Genomic DNA, 11,344 nt, shown 5'->3' with positions numbered 1-11,344 from the left:
TAATTGGTCTACATGGACAAGTTCTCGCTTGGTTTAGATCTTATGTGTCAGAAAAATATCAATTAATCACTGTGGATGGTTTGTCCTCTGACAAATCAATGGTAAGTTTGTGTTCCTCAAGGTTCTGTTTTAGGACCATTATTGTTTTCACTATATATGCTACCCATTGGAGATTCGGAAACACAATGTCAACTGTCACTGCTATGCAGACGACACAGCTGTACATTTTGATGAAACATGGTGAAGCCCCAAAATTGCCTACCCTGGAAGCCTGTGTTTGACAAAATAAAATAAAATGTTATTTGTCACATGGTTAGCAGATGTTATTGCGAGTGTTTTGAAATGCCTGTGCTTCTAGTTCCGACAGTGCAGCAATATCAACAAGTAATCTAACAATTCCACAACAACTACCTAGTACACACAAATCTAAGTAAAGGGATGGATTAAGAATATGTACATATAAATATATGGATGAACAATGACCGAGCAGCATAGGCAAGCTGCAATAGATAAAATACAATAGGTATAAAATACAGTATATACATATGGGATGAGTAATGCAAGATATGTAAACATCATTAAAGTGGCATTAATAAAGTGACTAGTGATCCATTTGTTAGAGTGGCCAATGATTTCAAGTCTATGTAGGCAGCAGCCTCTCTGTGTTAGTGATGGCTATTTAACAGTCTGATGGCCTTGAGATTGAAGCTGTTTTTCAATCTCTCGGTCCCAGCTTGATGCACCTGTACTGACCTTGCCTTCTGGATGGTAACGGGGTGAACAGGCAGTGGCTCGGGTGGTCGTTGTTCTTGATTATCTTTTTGGCCTTCCTGTGACATCGGGTACTGTAGTTGTCCTGGAGGGCAGGTCGTTTGCCCCATGCGTTGTGCAGACCTCACCACCCTCTGGCGAGCCCTGCGGTTGTGGGCGGTGCAGTTGACATACCAGGCGGTGATACTGCCCGACAGGATGCTCTCAATTGTGCATCTGTAAAAGTTTGTCAGGGTTTTAGGTGACAAGTACAATTTCTTCAGCCTCCTGAGGTTGAAGAGGCGCTGTCTGTGTAGGTGGACCATTTCAGTTTGTCTGTGATGTGTACACCGAGGAACTTAAAACTTTCCACCTTCTCCACTGCTGTCCCTTCGATGTGGATATGGTGGTGCTCCCTGTGCTGTTTCCTGAAGTCCACAAGCATCTCCTTTGTTTTGTTGACGTGAGAGGTTGTTTTCCTGACACCACACAACGAGTGCCCTCACCTCCTCCCTATAGGCTGTCTCGTCGTTGTTGGTGATCAAGCCTACTAATCGTGTCGTCTGCAAACTTGATGATCGAGTTGGAGGCGTGCATGGCCACGCAGTCATGGGTGAACAGGGAGTACAGAAGGAGGCTGAGCACGCACCCTTGTGGGTCCCCAGTGTTGAGAATCAGCAAAGTGGAGATGTTGTTTCCTACCTTCACCACCTTTTAAAAAAAAAATTATTTAACCTTTATTTAACCAGGTAGGCAAATTGAGAACACGTTCTCATTTACAATTGCGACCTGGCCAAGATAAAGCAAAGCAGTTCGACACATACAACAACACATAGTTACACATGGAGTAAAACAAACATAGTCAATGATACAGTGAAGAAAAAAAAAATAAGTCTATATACAATGTGAGCAAGTGAGGTGAGATAAGGGAGGTGAAGGCAAACAAATATATGTATAAATAAATAAAAATATAAAAAGGCCATGGTGGCGAAGTAAATACAACACAGCAAGTAAAATAAAAAATAAAAACACTGGAATGGTTGGTTTGCAGTGGAAGAAAGCGCAAAGTAGAGACAGAAATAATGGGGTGCAAAGGAGCAAAATAAATAAATAAATACAGTAGGTAAAGAGGTAGTTGTTTGGGCTAAATTATAGATGGGCTATGTACAGGTGCAGTAATCTATGAGCTGCTCTGACAGCTGGTGCTTAAAGCTAGTGAGGGAGATAAGTGTTTCCAGTTTCAGAGATTTTTGTAGTTCGTTCCAGTCATTGGCAGCAGAGAACTGGAAGGAGAGGCGGCCAAAGGAAGAATTGGTTTTGGGGGTGACCAGAGAGATAAACCTGCTGGAGCGCGTGCTACAGGTAGGTGTTGCTATGGTGACCAGCGAGCTGAGATAAGGGGGGACTTTACCTAGCAGGGTCTTGTAGATGACCTGGAACCAGTGGGTTTGGCGACGAGTATGAAGCGAGGGCCAGCCAACGAGAGTGTACAGGTCGCAGTGGTGGGTAGTATATGGGGCTTTGGTGACAAAACGGATGGCACTGTGATAGACTGCATCCAATTTATTGAGTAGGGTTTTGGAGGCTATTTTGTAAATGACATCACCGAAGTCGAGGATTGGTAGGATGGTCAGTTTTACAAGGGTATGTTTGGCAGCATGAGTGAAGGATGCTTTGTTGCGGAATAGGAAGCCAATTCTAGATTTAACTTTGGATTGGAGATGTTTGATGTGAGTCTGGAAGGAGAGTTTACAGTCTAACCAGACACCTAGGTATTTGTAGTTGTCCACATATTCTAAGTCAGAGCCGTCCAGAGTAGTGATGTTGGACAGGCGGGCAGGTGCAGGCAGCGATCGGTTGAAGAGCATGCATTTAGTTTTACTTGTATTTAAGAGCAATTGGAGGCCACGGAAGGAGAGTTGTATGGCATTGAAGCTCGCCTGGAGGGTTGTTAACACAGTGTCAAAAGAAGGGCCAGAAGTATACAGAATAGTGTCGTCTGCGTAGAGGTGGATCAGAGAATCACCAGCAGCAAGAGCGACATCATTGATGTATACAGAGAAGAGAGTCGGTCCAAGAATTGAACCCTGTGGCACCCCCATGGAGACTGCCAGAGGCCCGGACAACAGACCCTCCGATTTGACACACTGAACTCGATCAGAGAAGTAGTTGGTGAACCAGGCGAGGCAATCATTAGAGAAACCAAGGCTGTCGAGTCTGCCGATGAGGATGTGGTGATTGACAGAGTCAAAAGCCTTGGCCAGGTCAATGAATACGGCTGCACAGTATTGTTTCCTATCGATGGCGGTTAAGATATCGTTTATGACCTTGAGCGTGGCTGAGGTGCACCCATGACCAGCTCTGAAACCAGATTGCATAGCGGAGAAGGTATGGTGGGATTCGAAATGGTCGGTAATCTGTTTGTTGACTTGGCTTTCGAAGACCTTAGAAAGGCAGGGTAGGATAGATATAGGTCTGTAGCTGTTAGGGTCAAGAGTGTCCCCCCCTTTGAAGAGGGGGATAACCGCAGCTGCTTTCCAATCTTTGGGAATCTCAGACGACACGAAAGAGAGGTTGAAAAGGCTAGTAATAGGGGTGGCAACAATTTCAGCAGATAGTTTTAGAAAGAAAGGGTCCAGATTATCTAGCCCGGCTGATTTGTAAGGGTCCAGATTTTGCAGCTCTTTTAGAACATCAGCTGACTGTATTTGGGAGAAAGAGAAATGGGGAAGGCTTGGGCGAGTAGCAGAGGGGAGGGCAGTGCTGTTGTCCGGGGTAGGGGTAGCCAGGTGGAAAGCATGGCCAGCCGTAGAAAAATGCTTATTGAAATTCTCAATTATAGTGGATTTGTCGGTGGTGACAGTGTTTCCTATCTTCAGAGCAGTTGGAAGCTGGGAGGAGGTGTTCTTATTCTCCATGGACTTTACAGTGTCCCAGAACTTTTTTGAATTTGTGTTGCAGGAAGCAAATTTCTGCTTGAAAAAGCTAGCCTTGGCTTTTCTAACTGCCTGTGTATACTGGTTTCTAGCTTCCCTGAAAAGTTGCATATCACGGGGGCTGTTCGATGCTAATGCAGAACGCCATAGGATGTTTTTCTGTTGGTTAAGGGCAGTCAGGTCAGGAGAGAACCAAGGGCTATATCTGTTCCTGGTTCTAAATTTCTTGAATGGGGCATGCTTATTCAAGATGGTGAGGAAGGCATTTAAAAAAAATGTCCAGGCATCCTCTACTGACGGGATGAGATCAATATCCTTCCAGGATACCTCGGCCAGGTCGATTAGAAAGGCCTGCTCGCTGAAGTGTTTCAGGGAGCGTTTGACAGTGATGAGTGGAGGTCGTTTGACCGCTGACCCATTACGGATGCAGGCAATGAGGCAGTGATCGCTGAGATCTTGGTTGAAAACAGCAGAGGTGTATTTGGAGGGCAAGTTTGTTAGGATGATATCTATGAGGGTACCCGTGTTTACGGAATTGGGGTGGTACCTGGTAGGTTCATTGATAATTTGTGTGAGATTGAGGGCATCAAGCTTAGATTGTAGGGTGGCTGGGGTGTTAAGCATGTTAAAATTTAGGTCGCCTAGCAGCACGAGCTCTGAAGATAGATGGGGGGCAATCAGTTCACATATAGTGTCCAGAGCACAGCTGGGGGCAGAGGGTGGTCTATAGCAGGCGGCAACGGTGAGAGACTTGTTTTTAGAGAGGTGGATTTTTAAAAGTAGAAGTTCAAATTGTTTGGGAACAGACCTGGATAGTAAAACAGAACTCTGCAGGCAATCTTTGCAATAGATTGCAACACCGCCCCCTTTGGCCGTTCTATCTTGTCTGAAAATCTTGTAGTTGGGGATGAAAATGTCAGAATTTTTGGTGGTCTTTCTAAGCCAGGATTCAGACACGGCTAAAACATCCGGGTTGGCAGAGTGTGCTAAAGCAGTGAACAAAACAAACTTAGGGAGGAGGCTTCTAATGTTAACATGCATGAAGCCAAGGCTATTACGGTTACAGAAGTCATCAAAAGAGAGCGCCTGGGGAATAGGAGTGGAGCTAGGTACTGCAGGGCCTGGATTCACCTCTACATCACCAGAGGAACAGAGGAGGAGTAGGATAAGGGTACGGCTAAAAGCTATGAGAATTGGTCGTCTAGAACTTCTAGAGCAGAGAGTAAAAGGAAGTTTCTGGGGGCGATAAAATAGCTTAAAGGAATAATGTACAGACAAAGGTATGGTAGGATGTGAATACAGTGGAGGTAAACCTAGGTATTGAGTGATGATGAGAGAGATATTGTCTCTAGAAACATCATTGAAACCAGGTGATGTCATCGCATATGTGGGTGGTGGAACTGTGAGGTTGGATATGGTATAGTGAGCAGGGCTAGAGGCTCTACAGTGAAATAAGCCAATAAACACTAACCAGAACAGCAATGGACAAGGCATATTTACATTAAGGAGAGGCATGCTTAATCGAGTGATCAATAAGGGTCCAGTGAGTAGAGGTTGGTTGGGGTCACGGCGATCCAGACAGCTGGCCGGGTAGATGGCTATCGGTAGCAAAATAGCATAGTATGGAAGTCTATTTGTAGATACCTCGTGCGTTTCCGTCGGTAGGTTAGTGGGGTTCCGTGTGGTAGAGGGGATCAATCCAAATTGGCAAAATAGATATAGTGACCCAAGAAAAATAATTAAAAAAAATATATAATAATAATAATCATAATAATTGTCCGATATACTTATTCAGATAGCAGCCGATAAGACAGCTAACGGTTAGCGGGCCCCAGATGAGCGTTCAGGTAACGTCGGGACGGAGGTGCCAGTTGGATAACTCCCTCGGGCAGATAACGTCGGCAGTCAGTCGTGAAGGCCCGGTGGTGCTCCGTATCTGCAGCAACAACAAAACAAAAAAACAAAAAAAACGGGTCCGGATAGGTGACTGTAGCCCAGGAATGGCTGATGGAACTCCTCAGCTGGCTAGCTCCGGAATGATTTGAGTTTGCTCCGGGATCGACGTAAGCCAATAGTCACACGGTTTGCAGCTAGCTAGCTGCAAATGTCCAGAGCCTGCGGCTGAAATCCGGGGAAACTGAGAGAAAAAAAGTCCCGGAATGCTCCGGTCCGAGTCGCGTTGCACAAAAGTGCCGGTAGATTATCGAGCTAAAGGAATAGCTAATGACCACAAAACGTGGGCAGCTGAAACACCAACGCTAGCCAGCAGACCGGCTAATTTCTGGGCAGCTACAGATTAGCTTCTGGCTAGCTATCGGATAGCTTCTGGTTAGCTTTCTGGCTAGCTTCTGAATTAGCCCCTGGCTAGCTTCCACGGTGGATTTTCAGATTTGAGGTAAATAATACTTTTTTGTAATTGGTGAAGCGGGTTGCAGGAAAACTTTTGCAGGAAAGCTTTTGTAGTTGAGTTCTTGGATAATAAAATATATAAAAGATATGCGAAGAAAGGTGTAAATATATATATATACAGGACACGACAATACGAAACAGAAATGACGTCTGAACTGCTAAGCCATCTTGGAGCAATCGAGGGGGGCTACCTGAGGGCGACCCGTCAGGAAGTCCAGGACCCAATCGCAGCGGGGTTGAGACCCAGGGCCTCAAGCTTAATGATGAGCTTGGCGGGTACTGTGGTTTTGAATGCTGAGCTGTAGTCAATGAACAGCATTCTTACATACAGTTGAAGTCGGAAGTTTACATATACCTTAGCCAAATACATTTAAACTCAGTTTTTCACAATTCCTGACATTTAATCCCAGTAAAAATTCCCTGTCTTAGGTCAGTTAGGATCACCACTTTATTTTACGACTGTGAAATGTCAGAATAATAGTAGAGAGAATTATTTATTTCAGCTTTTATTTCTTTCATCACTTTCCCAGTGGGTCAGAAGTTTACACACACTCAATTAGTATTTGGTAGCTTTGCCTTTAAATTGTTTAACTTGGGCCAAACGTTTTGGGTAGCCTTCCACAAGCTTCCCACAATAAGTTGGGTGAAGTTTGGCCCATTCCTCCTGACAGTGTTGGTGTAACTGAGTCAGGTTTGTAGGCTTCCTTGCTTGCACACGCCTTTTCAGTTCTGCCCACAAATGTTCTATAGGATTGAGGTCAGGGGTTTGTGGTGGCCACTCCAATACCTTCACTTTGTTGTTCTTAAGCCATTTTGCAACAACTTTGGAAGTATGCTTGGGGTCATAGTCCATTTGGAAGACCATTTTGCGACCAAGCTTTAACTTCTAGACTGATGCCTTGATATTTTGCTTCAATATATCCACATAATTTTCCTCCCTCATGATGCCATCTATTTTGTGAAGTGCACAAGTCCCTCCTGCAGCAAAGCACCCACACAACATGATGCTGCCACCCCCGTGCTTCACGGTTGGGATGGTGTTCTTCGGCTTCCAAGCCTCCCCCTTTTTCGTCCAAACATAACGATGGTCATTATGGCCAAGCAGATCTATTTTTGTTTCATCAGACCAGAGGACATTTCTCAAAAAAGTATGATCTTTGTCCCCATGTGCAGTTGCAAACTGTAGTCTGGCTTTTTTTAATGGCGGTTTTGGAGCAGTGGCTTCTTCCTTGCTGAATGGCCTTTCAGGTTAAGTCAATATAGGACTTGTTTTACTGTGGATATTGGTACCTGTTTCCTCCAGCATCTTCACAAGGTCCTTTGCTGTTGTCCAGGGATTGATTTGCACTTTTCGCACCAAAGTACGTTCATCTCTAGGAAACAGAACACGTCTACTTCCTGAGCGGTATGACAGCTGCGTGGTCCCATGGTGTTTATACGTGCGTACTGTTGTTTGTAGAGATGAACATGGTACCTTCAGGCGTTTGGAAATTTCTCCCAAGGATGAACCAGACTTGTGGAGGTCTACAATTTTTTTTCTGAGGTCTTGGCTGATTTCTTTTGATTTTCTCATGATATCAAGCAAAGAGGCACTGAGTTTGAAGGTAGGCCTTGAAATACATCCACAGGTACACCTCCAATTGACTCAAATTATGTCAATTAGTCTAGCAGAAGCTACTAAAGCCAGGACATCATTTTCTGGAATTTTCCAAGCTGTTTAAATGCAGTGTCAACTTAGTGTATGTAAACTTCTGACCCACTGGAATTGTGATATAATTCACTGTAAGTTAAATAATCTGTCTGTAAACAATTGTTGGAAAAATTACTTGTGTCATATACAAAGTAGATGTCTTAACCGACTTGACAAAACTATAGTTTGTTAACAAGAAATTTGTGGAGTGGTTGAAAAACTAGTTTTAATGGCTCCAACCTAAGTGTATGTAAACTTCCGACTTCAACTGTTGGTATTCCTCTTGTCCAGATGGGATAGAGCAGTCTGCAGTGTAATGGCGATTGCATCGTCTGTGGACCCATTGGGGCAGTATGCAAACTTCAGTGGGTCTAGGGTGACAGGTAAGGTGGAGGTGATATGATCATTGACTAGTCTCTCAAAGCACGTCATGATGACAGAAGTGAGTGCTACGGGGTGATAGTCATTCCGTTCAGCTACCTTTGACTTCTTGGGAACAGGAACAATAGTGGCCATCTTGAAGCATGTGGGGACAGCAGACTGGGATAGGGAGAGATTGAATATGTCCGTAAACACATCAGCCAGCTGCTCTGCGCATGCTCTGAGGACACGGCTAGGGATGCCGTCTGGGCAGGCAGCCTTGCGAGGGTTAATACGTTTAAATGTCTTACTCCTGTCAGCCATGGAGAAGGAGAGCCCACAGTACTTGGTTGCGGGCCGTGTCGGTTGCACTGTATTATCGTCAAAGCAGGCAAAGAAGGTGTTTAGTTTGTCTGGAAGCAAGACGTCGGTGTCCGTGACGTGGCTAATTTTCTTTTTGTAGTCTGTGATTGTCTGTAGACCCTGCCACATACGTCTCGTATCTGAGCCGGTGAATTGTGACTACACTTTGTCCGTATACTGACATTTCACTTGTTTGATTGCCTTGCGGAGGGAATAGCTACATTGTTTCTATTCAGCCTTCCCGGTCATCTTTCCATGGTTAAATGCAATGGTTCGCGCTTTCAGTTTTGTGTGAATGCCGCCATCTATCCAAAGTTTCTGATTAGGGTAGGTTTTAATAGTCACAGTGGTTACAACATCTCCTATGCACTTCCTTAACTCACTCACCGAATCAGCGTATAAATCTATATTATTCTCTGAGGCGACCCAGAACATGTCCAAGTCCGCTTGATCAACACAATCTTGAAGTGTGGATTCCGATTGGTCAGACCAGCGTTGAATGGTCCTTGTCACGGGTACATCTTGTTAGAGTTTCTGCCTATTGGAGGGGAGAAGCAAAATGGAGTCGTGGTCAGATTTGCCGAAAGGAGGGTGGGGGAAGGCCATGTATGTATTCCGGAAGTTAGAGTAGCAACGATCCAGTGTTTTGCCAGCCCGGGTACTACAATCAATATGCTGATAGAATTTAGGTAGCCTTGTTCTCAAATGTTCTTTCTTAAAATCCCCAGCTACAATAAATGTAGCCTCAGGATATATGGTTTCCAGTTTGCATAGAATCCAGTGAAGTTCCTTGAGGGCAGTCGTGGTATCGGTTTGAGGGGGGATATACACGGCTGTGACAATAACCGACGAGAATTCTCTTGGGAGATAACAAAGTCTGCATTTGATTGTGAGGAATTCTAGGTCAGGTGAACAAAATGACTTGAGTTCCTGTATGTTGTTACAATTACACCATGAGTCGTTCATCATGAAACATACAGCCCCGCCCTTCTTCCCGCAGGGATGTTTATTTCTGTCGGAGCGACGCACAAAGAATCCCGGTGGTTGTACCGACTCTGACAGTATGTCTCCAGACAACCATGTTTCCATGAAACAAAGTATGTTACAATACCTAAAGTCTCTCTGGAAAGCAACCATTGCCATAATGTTGTTTACCTTGTTATCTAGAGACTTGACATTAGCGAGAATGCCTTGGATAGTTCAAACAAAGGATCCGCTTCGGGAAAGTCGTATACCTGGTCATAAGTTGATGTCACTCTGATATCCAATAGTTCTTCCCGGCTGTATGTAATAACAAAAAATATTTTCTGGGCTAACAATGTAAGAAATAATTGTAAAAAATGAAATACTGCGTAGTTTCCTAAGGACTAGAAGCGAGGCGACCCTCTCTGTCAGCCTTGTAGCTCTATGAAGACCGGAGGTATCAGCTGGACTGGGGACAGGGAGGGTCGCCTCGCTTCATAAGGAAGTGGATGACGGCATTTATTTTACTTTTAAACTTGGACAAAACAGAGATGCTAGTTCTAGGTCCGGTGCTAGCCACTGGCTTCCTGTTAAGGCTAGGGCTGATTAAGGTTTTACTGCTAACCTACAAAGAATTACATGGACTTGCTCCTACACATCCCTCCGATTTGGTCCTGCAAAACATACCTACAAGTACACTACAGTCACAAGATGCAGGTCTCCTTGTTGTTCCTAGAATTTCTAAGCAAACAGATGGAGGCAGGGCTTTACCTACATTTTTATGGAATAGTCTGCCAAACCATGTGAGAGACGCAGACTGGAGTGACGAACCACCCTTGTCTCTGCCTAGATGGGTCCCCTCTCTCCACTGGGATTTTGTTCCTATTACAGGGGCTGAGTAACTGGCTTGCTAGTGCTTTCCCATGCTGTCCCTAGGAGGGGTGCGTCACATCTTGCAAGGATTTTTTCGCTATACTCAACTTGAGTGGGTTGAGTCACTGTCGTGATCTTCCTGTTCGGTTTTGCGCCCCCCCCCCCTCGGGCTCGTGCGGTGGGGGGAGATCGTCGTTGGCTATACTCTGTCTTCTCACAGTCTGTCCTCCTGGGTGTAATTATCTTGTCTTATCTGGTGTCCTGTGTGATCTTAAGTATTCTTCCTATAATTCTCCTGTCTCTCGTTCTCTCCCCTCCTGGAGGACCTGCATCACAGACAGAAGCCATATCACCAGGTTGTAAACCGGAGGTAATGAGCCCACACATGTACATGTTTTGTAGGTGGTTCCAAATTAACCTCGCAAGACACGTATAGTCAGATCGAAATGTGCGTAATTTTATCTGTTGACTTGACTTAAATCATTGTGCAACATTATGGGTAAGCTCCGGGCATACCGTAGTCTTTCAGCTGAAAAAAAAAAAGTTAGGTTTAGGCATAAGTTTAGCAGTATGATTGGGGTTAGGTTTAGTTGAGGCAGGCAACAAGGCAGGCAGAAGAGGCGCATTATCAAAGAAAGAAACCAAGTGGAGAGTCAAATAACAGGTTCAACGAGGTGCTGGTGCAACCAAATTAAGTTGAGAGGTGTGGTTGATGACTCTGTAGGCTGTAGCTAGGAGACCACTGACTGTCGCAGCGAGCATGAAGGGGGACAGGGTTGTATTCACTACACAGAGGCAAACAGGATGAAATTGTGGGAGATACTAGGTTAACTTGTCCAACAAGAAACGGCAGCTTCCTTTTCCGTTTCAAAACATTTGTTTGTATGACGTGAACTAATTAAGATATCTGGTAAACAGATTGAAAAGTACTGGGATCGAATGCTGTCTCATTTTCCAGCAGCGCTGATTCTTGTGGTAGCCTGCTTGTTTTGCTCAAGTT

The sequence above is a fragment of the Salvelinus alpinus genome, chromosome 30 (genome assembly GCF_045679555.1).
Source record: "Salvelinus alpinus chromosome 30, SLU_Salpinus.1, whole genome shotgun sequence".
Taxonomy (NCBI): Eukaryota; Metazoa; Chordata; class Actinopteri; order Salmoniformes; family Salmonidae; genus Salvelinus; species Salvelinus alpinus.
This window is presented reverse-complemented; position numbering follows the sequence as displayed.